Below are 9,173 nucleotides of genomic sequence, written 5' to 3'. Positions count from 1 at the left end.
ATGGCGGGCGGCTGGGCGGTGCCGCGCGGGGGATGTCGGGACAGGTCGCTCCGTTACCGGGGCAACGGGGGGGTCGGCCGGGTCTGAGCACCCGGGCAAGGCCTGACTCGGCCCCGGGGCCTGGCCTGGGCCCACCGCCCTTAGAGCGGGCCACGGGCGAGACTCCGGCCAGGGCCGGCCCGGCCCCGTCCCCTGGAGCACGGCGTTCCATCCTAGCCCGGCCTTGCCCAGGCTCTGCAGCGCAGGCAGGGCCCGGCCCGGCCCCCAAATATTTAGGCAAGAGGAGAAACAACGCCTAGGAGGAGCGAGAAGGTTCCTGCAGGGAGAGGAGGGAGGCCGCGGCAAGCACTGCAGAGGCCGGGCACTGGAGTGGCGTGGTGTGAGCACTGAGTGTTCTGGGATTTTATCTCTCTAACCCCACGTAAGTGTGTCGGCAGGGAAGGGAAGAAACGACCCCTGCAGTGTTAGACTGAGCAGAGAGGAACGAGACCAGCTCCCTCTCTGTGCAGCTATCCCTGAGGAAGGTGCCCCTTCTGACAGCCCCAGGTAGGAGTGGGCTCTGGCAGAAACCGGCAGTGGGAGTGAGGGAGTGAGAACTGTGCTGAAAGGGAACAAATACATGCATTATATGTGCTGTGAGGGTGGTGAGGCCCTGGCACAGGTTGCCACAAGTGCTGTTCAACCTGGCCTTGGACACCTCCAGGGATAGGGACTCCACCACCTCCTCGGGCAGCCCCTTCCAATGCCTGACAGCCTTTTCCAGGAAGAAATTCCTCCTGATGTCCAACCTGAACCTCTCCTGGCACAGCTAGAGGCCGTTTCCTCTCATCCTTCCCTTGTTCCCTGGGAGCAGAGCCTGAACCCCACCTGGCTTCACCCTCCTGTCAGGGAGTTGGGGAGAGTGAGAAGGACCCCCCTGAGCCTCCTCTTCTCTAGGCTGAGCCCCCCCCAGCTCCCTCAGCCCCTCCTGGTGCTCCAGACCCTTCCCCAGCTCTGTCCCCTTCTCTGGACATGCTCCAAAGATGCTCCAGTGTTTGTCCTGGAGGGGCCCAGGACTGGACACAGCACTCGGGGTGTGAGTCAGTGACCCCGAGCATGCCAAGGGACGAGCACTGGTGAGTTCCCCTCACACAGCGATCACAGAGGTCGAGGTCGTTGTATTTTAAGTCCCTGATCCCAAATCCAGTGTAATCCCTTCCTGTCCTACCCTGTGCACAGTGGATTGGGTGGGCTCAGTGCCCTGTGCAGTTCCTCTGGGGCATTTGGGAGCAAACATCACCTCCCTCCTGCCACAATTGCACTTTCTCGCCTGACTGAAAGGAATATTATGTTTGCCAGGCCTACAGGTCTGATCTCCCCTTCCTAGGAAGTTTGTGTTTCCTTCTCCTCTCCCATCTTGCTGACCAGGATGGTTTCTGCAGTGTTTTCTCCTCCCTCCTGTCCATGTTTCTCTCCCCAGGTGGCTCCGGGACAGTTTTTAGTATAACTGCTGTTAGTTCTCCTAAATTACCTGTCATAAAGTTTCTCAGGCATTTTTGAATGGGAGGCTGCAGGGCTACAGAAAATAATAATGATAATAATAGTTGTTGTTGTAGTAGTAACTAATCATCTTCCTCCCCAGCAGGTCTGAATTAGGATCCTCTTTCCAGAAGAATCTTTTAGGATGGTAATTGTCACCTGCCCCCAGCAAGGTCCATTGGCACATTAATGTCCCCTCACTTCTGCAAGTCCCTTTGTTGTCACTGTCTGGGTCGAACAGCTCAATTTACAGGCACACAATTAAACTGGTGCCAATTAGTCTGTAAGGGCTGGTCACAGCTCTGCGGGGATGTGGCAGCCGGGGGCACCTCCACCCACAGATCCCACCTGGAATGCCCGGGGACACTGCACTGCTCCCAGGCTGGGAGGAGAGGGTCACCTGAGCTGCTTGGGGAGGTATCTCTGTCCCTTGTCCCAGCCCAGGCTGGTCCCTGTGAGGCTCCCAGAGCCCAGGTGAGTGTCACCTCCTCACCCACCTGCAGCAGGATCCATGAGGAGGTTACTGACCCTTCAGCTACACTTTGAGGAGAAAAATACTCCTTTGGTAATGCCAAATGGGGGAGGTTCCCTCTAGCAGAGGCACAGATTTCCAGTGGGAAACACAGATACAGCAACCACTGCACAGTGTGCCAGGAGCTGAGGGGTGTGGGACCCCCAGCCCTGTGGGTGCCAGCTCCACACACATCCCTGCTGCCATCTCACTCCAGGTGTGTCACACCTCACTTCCAGCATTTTCCCAGGAGACCTGTTGCTAATTAAGCGTGATTTTTTTTTAAGGAGTGGCACCATTTCAGGAGGTGAGTTTGCTGAGCCAGGACTGCTGACCTGAGGGACAGACAGCTGGGTTCCTCCACACCTCCCTCACAGCTCAGCTCCAGCGAGGATAAACTCCCACCTTTTCAACAATGGAGGGCAATGGAAACTGAACAGGCCCAATCCCAGCACAGCCACCTCCAGCTGGGGCTGGGAGGGTCCTTGACTGAAGCAATCATGGAATCAGTAAGGTTGGAAAAGACCTCTAAGATCACCAACCTTTGACCAAATCCCACCACGCCCACTAAAGCATATAATGAAGTGTCACATCCACATGTATTTTGAACCCTTCCAGGGGTGGAAGAGGATACAAGCAGTGTATAAGGTCTGTTGGGCAGCTGAGCTCCTGCTGCAACACTCCCAGCCAGGAGATCCAGCCCTGGATGTGACAAAGCTGTGCTGAACTGGGAGTGCTGGTTATTTACAGACACACCACATAGCTGGAGCTGACAGGATTTCTATGCCTCTTTTCACACTGTGCCTCAAAGGCAACCAGATGATAAGTTTGGCCAGAGAAGCTGTGGCTGCCCCATCCCTGCAAGTGTCCAAGGCCAGGTTGGACGGGGCTTGGAGCAACCTGGGATAGTGGAAGGTGTCCCTGCCCATGGCAGGGGGTGGAACGAGTTGGGCTTTAACCCTCCCAATCCAAACCATTCCATGACTCCATGAAGGAAGGCTGGAGGTCTTTGCCTTGCTGGTGCAAACACAAAGTGACTCTAGAAAGGAGAGTCAGGAGGTTCTGCCCTGCGTGGGTGGCTCAGGCTGCACTGCAGGAGTGAGGGCTGTCCCTCTGTGTGTGCCAGAGGTGACTTTGGGAAAGGTGGCTCCACTCACTGCCCTTGGACTGGCAATATGCTCCTTTGGGAATAAGCCAATATTCTGAGAGGACAGATATAACCTGATCCAGGCTTGGCCTTGCTGGGATGTGCTCCAGCCATGACATCACTCAGTAATGCCACGTGTATTTACTACCGGAGAAAGGTGCTGGATTGGAGGCTGAAATCCCTGGTTTATCTCCTGAGCAGGTTAGGAGCAGGAAGCAGAATTAGCAGGCACAGCTTGTCTTTTTCAGGCCAAGAGAATCAGTTTCCACAGCAAACACAGGCCTGCTCTGTCTGAGAACTCACCTCTCCTATTCCCATGCTCCTTGTAAGACGCTCTTGTCCCTCTTGCTCTCATCCCCCCAGGGCTCAGGAAGATCCTCAACCCCCCCAGCCCATCCCTTACTCATTTCCACACAGCACTTTGCCAATGGAGTGAATGAATACCTGGAGTCAGGTGGCCACTGCACCATCCACAGACTTCTCACAAACGAGTCAAAGGATTAAATGAAGAGCTGAAGCTGCTGGAAGATAAATTCAGGCTTTTTAAAGGATGAAAAACCACCCTGTTGCCCCACCAACAGCTAAGGCAGGACTCTGCTCCAGCAGGAAAAACCGCCCAGGTCCGCACAGGCTCAGAGTCTCTGGAATGTTCCAGCACCCCCTGGCACAGTGCATCTCTGTCAGGGATTTTTAGATTATTTCTTTGCAGATGACAAATCAAAGTCAAGGGATAGATGTTCCCCTTCAGCACAGCAACGCCAAGTATCCAGGAAAACCTTAGGATTGGGAACAAAGGATGTGCTTAAAAGACTACATGGTTTTTCCTCAAGCACAGTGAAACTCCTCACCAGGAAAGCTTTGTTCAGCCTTTTTGCATGAGCCAGTCCAAACCCCTCACACCTACTCCTTCCTCCAGGAACAGCTTGGGATCAGGGTGACTGCCAGTGCTTCCTGCTGCCATTGGAGAGGCCAGCATGGCACTGACAATGCTCCTCCCTGGGGCACGGAGACTCCCCAGCCCAGGGCGAACCCGGGACACGATGCTGGGGTACAAATCTATCTCTGGGTCACCTCTAAAGCCCCGGGAGTGTAGGACAGGCAGGTGACAGATGGCTGGAGGCAGGGGATCACGGGGGCTCCACTGCGCCGTCTGCCAGCCGGGGCTCAGAAACTGCCGGAAAAGCCAGCACAGGGAAGGAGCAATGCTCCGAGTGACACGGGCAAGGGGCAGAGCAGGGGGAGGGAGTAGCTGGGTTGTGACTCAGAGCAGATTGCTCAGCAGGAGGGCACTCCCTGGAGAGCTGCTGGAGCGTGTGGAGCTTGGGAGAAGCCCAGGAACCCATCTGTGTGCGGGAGGTGGCTGGAGTCATCTCCAAACCCTGCACACTGGAGGAGGTCACTGAGCAACTGTCATTCCACACCCCTGAAATCCATAAGCAGCCTGGAAACCTAAAGCCTGTCATTAGGAATGATAAAAACAGTAATTAGAACAGGGCTGTCACGAGTTCGCACCTGGAACATCAATACGAGGTGTTTACCCAGCAGCAGGGGAGCACTTCCCTCGGAATCCATCCTCTGTGGATGCACCAGGCACAGAGCTCCAGGGACTTACTCTTCACACAGGTGTAAGTCCTGTAGGGAGCTATGTAAATACACTTCATCCACCACCGCAGCAGCTCTGAGCTTTGTGGGGTCCAAAAATGCTGCTGCTGTGTGGGCACAGGAGTTGAATCAGCTCCGCCAGTCCTGTTCCCAGTCCTGGGGCTGCACTGGGACTCAGCTGGGTGCACAGTGGGCTGCACCGAGGAGTTAAACTCAGATCTGGGGACAAATGAGCTGCACTGAGTTAAACCTTCAAAATGCTGATCTGGGGACAAATGAGCTGTACCAAGGAGTTAAACCTTCAAAATGCTCATTTGGGGATGAGTGAGCTGTACCAAGCAGTTAAACCTTCACAAGAAGGCAGATTTAGGTACAAGTGAGCTGTGCATGAGTTTAGCCATAATCACATCTCACAGAGCTGTGAGAAACGACCTCTTTGTAAAGCAGGTGAAAACTCAGACTTTTATTTGTTAATGGCAGCACATCATGGAACAGCTTAAATTGGAGTGTCCTTAACAACAACAGCAAATACACAGATGGCTTTAAAATGGTTTTATTTAGTAAAACTGAGCGTGTGCAGAAGCGGGGAGGTTCCTGCTGCAGTACAACAGCTGCACTCCTTGCTGCCTTCCCAAATGGCTGCTTGGTTTGCCAAAACTATCACTCTTCAAAATGTTAATAGATGACATTAATTAAAACATGAGCCAAGCTTAAAGTAAAGATTTTTCTAATCAAAATTCTTCTGAAGTTTTATACTCTTGGCCTCTGATATTGGCACCTGACTGGTCACACAGGATTTACCCTGTACTAGTCATAAATCACACCTTGTCTCATCTATTAAAAATAGATTCCCACCCCTTCATCCTGAGAGGAGCTGAGTCAGCAGGGAACTGCACCCACAGTAGCACAGACCAGGAATTTTTGACATTAGGGTTGACATAACAGATCCTTCCCTCACAAGACAGTTGCTGTAAAGCTCCAGGGGAGCTCTGCTGGAGGAGTGAGATGGGTTTGGTCACTCACAGGTGCCAGAGCAGGGGAGGGTCTGATCCAAGTGCCAACTCCAGATGAGACAGGGAGGAGTCCCACAGCAAGGCCTGGAGGGTCAGAGTGCTGTCCCTGAAGTTGGTGTCCTTTGAGCTTGCTGGGACAGACAGAAATAGGCCTGAAAGCACATTCCCCAAGTGGCCTCATTTCCCTGCCCTCACACAGTGTTCTCTTTCCTCTTCAGCACCAAGGTATTTATTTTAGGATTTAAGAGCTCACAACCTTTAGTGAAGGATAAAGGTGCTCAACAATTGACTGTAATTTCTTTCTCTTTTAAGTATTGCAATTAAGGAGCAAAAGCCAGCCCAGGGTAGCAAATCCAGGCAGGATAAACATCCCCATCGCACAAGTCTCACCCAGAAAACCAGCAGAGCAGCCCCCAATGAAATCATCCCCACTCCTGCTGTCAGCTTCCCTTCTCCAAGAACTTCAAAGCCCCTCCCTGACCCAGGCTGAGCATCCAGGCTGTTGTGTTCAAATAGAGAAAGGTCAGGGTGACACAGAGAGGATTCAACTTCCTCCTCAGCGCTGAATCTCTGACCTGGATGACATTCAAGGTTGCCAAGGAAGCAGTTACAGACAACTATATTTAGGAAAACACATATTCCCCCTCTGCTCGGAGGCCAACACTCACCTGCAGAGTTTTCAGGGAGGTCTGACAAGAAGCTTAATGGAAAGGAAGCCAAAAATCCCAACACCCTTTCTTTCGACTGGTTTAGTAGGTCTTACAGAGGAGGAAGATGGGTAGAGATAAAAAGACTAAGCCTAAGTGGAACACAGGACCAGCTTAACAGGCTCAGAATAAACCTCCCTCCTGCTGTTATTTAACAGCAGAGCTGGACACAAGCTCCTGAGCCACTCCTTCCTTCCTGCTGAGCCCAGCACAGGGAATTCTCTTCCTGGGGGTCTCTGGCACCTCCAGCACAGGAGCACGTTCCCTGGGTTTGCCAAGTGACTCGAGGTGCCAAAAAATCTATTGTGGATCTGGGCCCTGCTCCTGGCACAAGGGGGTTAAAACCCAGGACAGTTCTGGGTGAGGTCAGGGCAGAGGTCCCCCTTCCTGAGTCCCAGCATATAGTGACAGTGACAGCTGTGCTGGTGCTGCCTCCACACTAAGGCCCTGTAGCCTCCAGGATCTGCTCCATGCATGGGATTCCTCCCTGGGAACTCGGCTTACCTGGTGACTCTGGGGGGCTCTGGCAGATGTGTGGTACAAAATAGACACGCAGCAGTCATGGAATCATGGAATGGTTTGGGTTGGAAGGGACCTCAAAGCTCATCTCGTTCCACCCCCTGCCATGGGCAGGGACACCTTCCACTATCCCAGGTTGCTCCAAGCCCCGTCCAACCTGGCCTTGGACACTTGCAGGGATGGGGCAGCCACAGCTTCTCTGGGCAACCTGTGCCAGGGCCTCCCCACCCTCACAGCCAAGAATTCCTTCCCAATATCGCATCTGACCCTGCCCTCTGTCACGTGTCCCGTCCCACCTCCCTGTGCCCCCCGGCCCAGGGAAAGCCCCCCGGGGAGCAGAGGTGCCCCAGCACCCCCTGGCGCGTTTCCCAGCCTGGCCCTTTGCCCCGACACTGATTTTTGGGTACGTCGGTGCCCACAGCGATCACGGCACACCGCGAGTGCCCGCTCCAGGCTGCACAAACCCGGGACACTCCTGGGGCCGGCACAGCCCACACGGCCCTGGGGGGGCCTGTTCCGACCCGATTCCGATTCCGCTCCCGCTGCGCGTCCCCGTCCCTCTCCCATTCCCGATCCTGTTCCCATTCCCGATCTCGTTCCCATTCTCAATCCCGTTCCCATTCCCGATCCTGTTTCCATTTCCGTCCCTGATCCCATTCCCGTTCCCGTCCCCGATCCCGGGGGGTCCCCGGGCCCCTCCCTCTCCCGTGGCTCCGCCCCGGAAGTGCTGCCCGGCGCGCGCAGCCAATGGGCGGTGGCGCCGCGGGGACACGTCGCGCGCGCCGCGCTCCCATCGCTCCCCGCGCGCCGCGGGGCGGGGGGGCTGTTGCGGTTCTCCCCCCTCATCCCCGCGTCCGCCAATGGGCGGCGGCGTCTCATCGGGCCAATGAGCGGCGCCGTCTTAGCGGCGCGCGGGGGATGGAGCGCGCGGCCCGGAGCCGCCACGGCGCGCGCCCCCCGCGCTAGGGCCGGAGCGGGACCGAACCCCCCGAACCGCCCCAGGACCGCCCGCACCGCGCCCCCTCCGTGCGGCGGGGCCGCCCGAGCCGCGGGCCTCGCTCCGCCGCGGGGCTGCCCTCGGCCCGCTCAGCGCCCAGCGCCGGTAAGTGCCAGAGGGGCGGTGGGGGAGCGGGGGAGGGACACCGGAGGGCACTGGGGACGAGGGAGCGGGGGTGTCCCGGAGAGGGGCTGCGCGGTCGGGGAGGGGACGGGACGGGGCACCGGGAATGGGGGGAGGGGAGAGTCGAGGGGATTGGGGTCGAGGTGGGGGCACCAGGGGCGCCGGCAGCGGGTCAGGGGGTGTACCGTCAGCGGCGGTCGAGGGCATCCGGCGGGGGGTCGCAGTGAGAGGAGGAAGCGCCGCAGCGAGGGTGGGAAGAGGATGTGCGTTTTTTGGGGGGTGACGAAGGAGGTGAGCGGCTCTTTGGGCGGCTGGGTGACTGTTGGGGGGACACCTGGGGGGGCTCGGGGGTGGGAGGGGGCTGCAGGAAGCTGGGGGGAGAGCAGTGGGCGGGGGGTGGTTTGGGGCGGCTGCAGAGAGACCCCAGCGGCTGGTCGGTGTTTCGGGGTGCGGAGGCTCGTGGGGAGCCGTGGGAGGATCACCGGGGGACCGTGTCGAGCCCGCCGTCCCGGCCCCCCTCCCGCCCCTTTTTTTTCGGGTGGGGGGTGTTTTTTTCGCAAAGGTGCGGGGCGGGGGGGGGGGGGGGGTGGGAAGCGCATTTCGGGGTGAGCGTTGCGCTGGGAGGAACAATACCAAAAGTTGTCTGAAATGGTAATTTCCGTTTCCCATTTCATCATCTCGGGTAGGCGTTAGCCCTGTCCGTGCTGCGCAGGGCCCGAGCTCCGAGCCCCGCCGGTCTGGTTTAGTCCCCGGTTTAATCTTTAAATCGCTCCCTGTTTCTCTCCTCCGAGGAGCCTTTGTGTGCCGGGGAGGGGCCGCTCGACACCTTTGCCCCTTAGAAAAAAGGAAGAGAGGGGGAAAAAAAAAAGGCTCCCACCCCCAAACAGCTGCAGCCCAGGACGAGCCTCCCCCAGCCCGGGGACGGATTCATGTTTAGAAAGGCAAATGCGCTCGGGGGGAGCCGCGCTGAGCCGAGCCCTCGGTGCCCTCTGCCCTTTCCCAGAGGGAGCAGCTGTCCGGGTGTGCGGCTCCAAAC

General features: G+C 57.0%; 1 protein-coding gene and 1 long non-coding RNA gene across 3 annotated transcripts in view; both read left to right on the top strand.

Moving 5' to 3' along the window:
* The first annotated feature begins 2 nt into the window (after positions 1 to 2).
* Positions 3 to 6,671, top strand: LOC135422105 (uncharacterized). 2 transcript variants are annotated; one of them, XR_010434309.1, is made up of 2 exons: positions 3 to 421; positions 2,317 to 6,671. It is a non-coding gene; the product is annotated as an uncharacterized LOC135422105 (long non-coding RNA). The 2 variants fall into 2 exon arrangements; XR_010434310.1 differs by having other exon boundaries at positions 3 to 546.
* A 1,250-nt stretch (positions 6,672 to 7,921) lies between these two features.
* Positions 7,922 to 9,173, top strand: part of ANKRD11 (ankyrin repeat domain containing 11) — a 137,330-nt gene continuing 136,078 nt past the window's right edge. Inside the window, exon 1 of the mRNA XM_064671060.1 lies at positions 7,922 to 8,119. The gene's annotated coding sequence lies outside the window, so the exon portion shown is untranslated. The remainder of the gene's footprint in view (positions 8,120 to 9,173) is intronic.

Source organism: Pseudopipra pipra, chromosome 14, assembly GCF_036250125.1.
Source record: "Pseudopipra pipra isolate bDixPip1 chromosome 14, bDixPip1.hap1, whole genome shotgun sequence".
NCBI classification, from domain to species: Eukaryota; Metazoa; Chordata; class Aves; order Passeriformes; family Pipridae; genus Pseudopipra; species Pseudopipra pipra.
The sequence above is the reverse complement of the archived record's forward strand: the minus strand, read 5'-3'. Positions and strand labels throughout refer to the sequence as shown.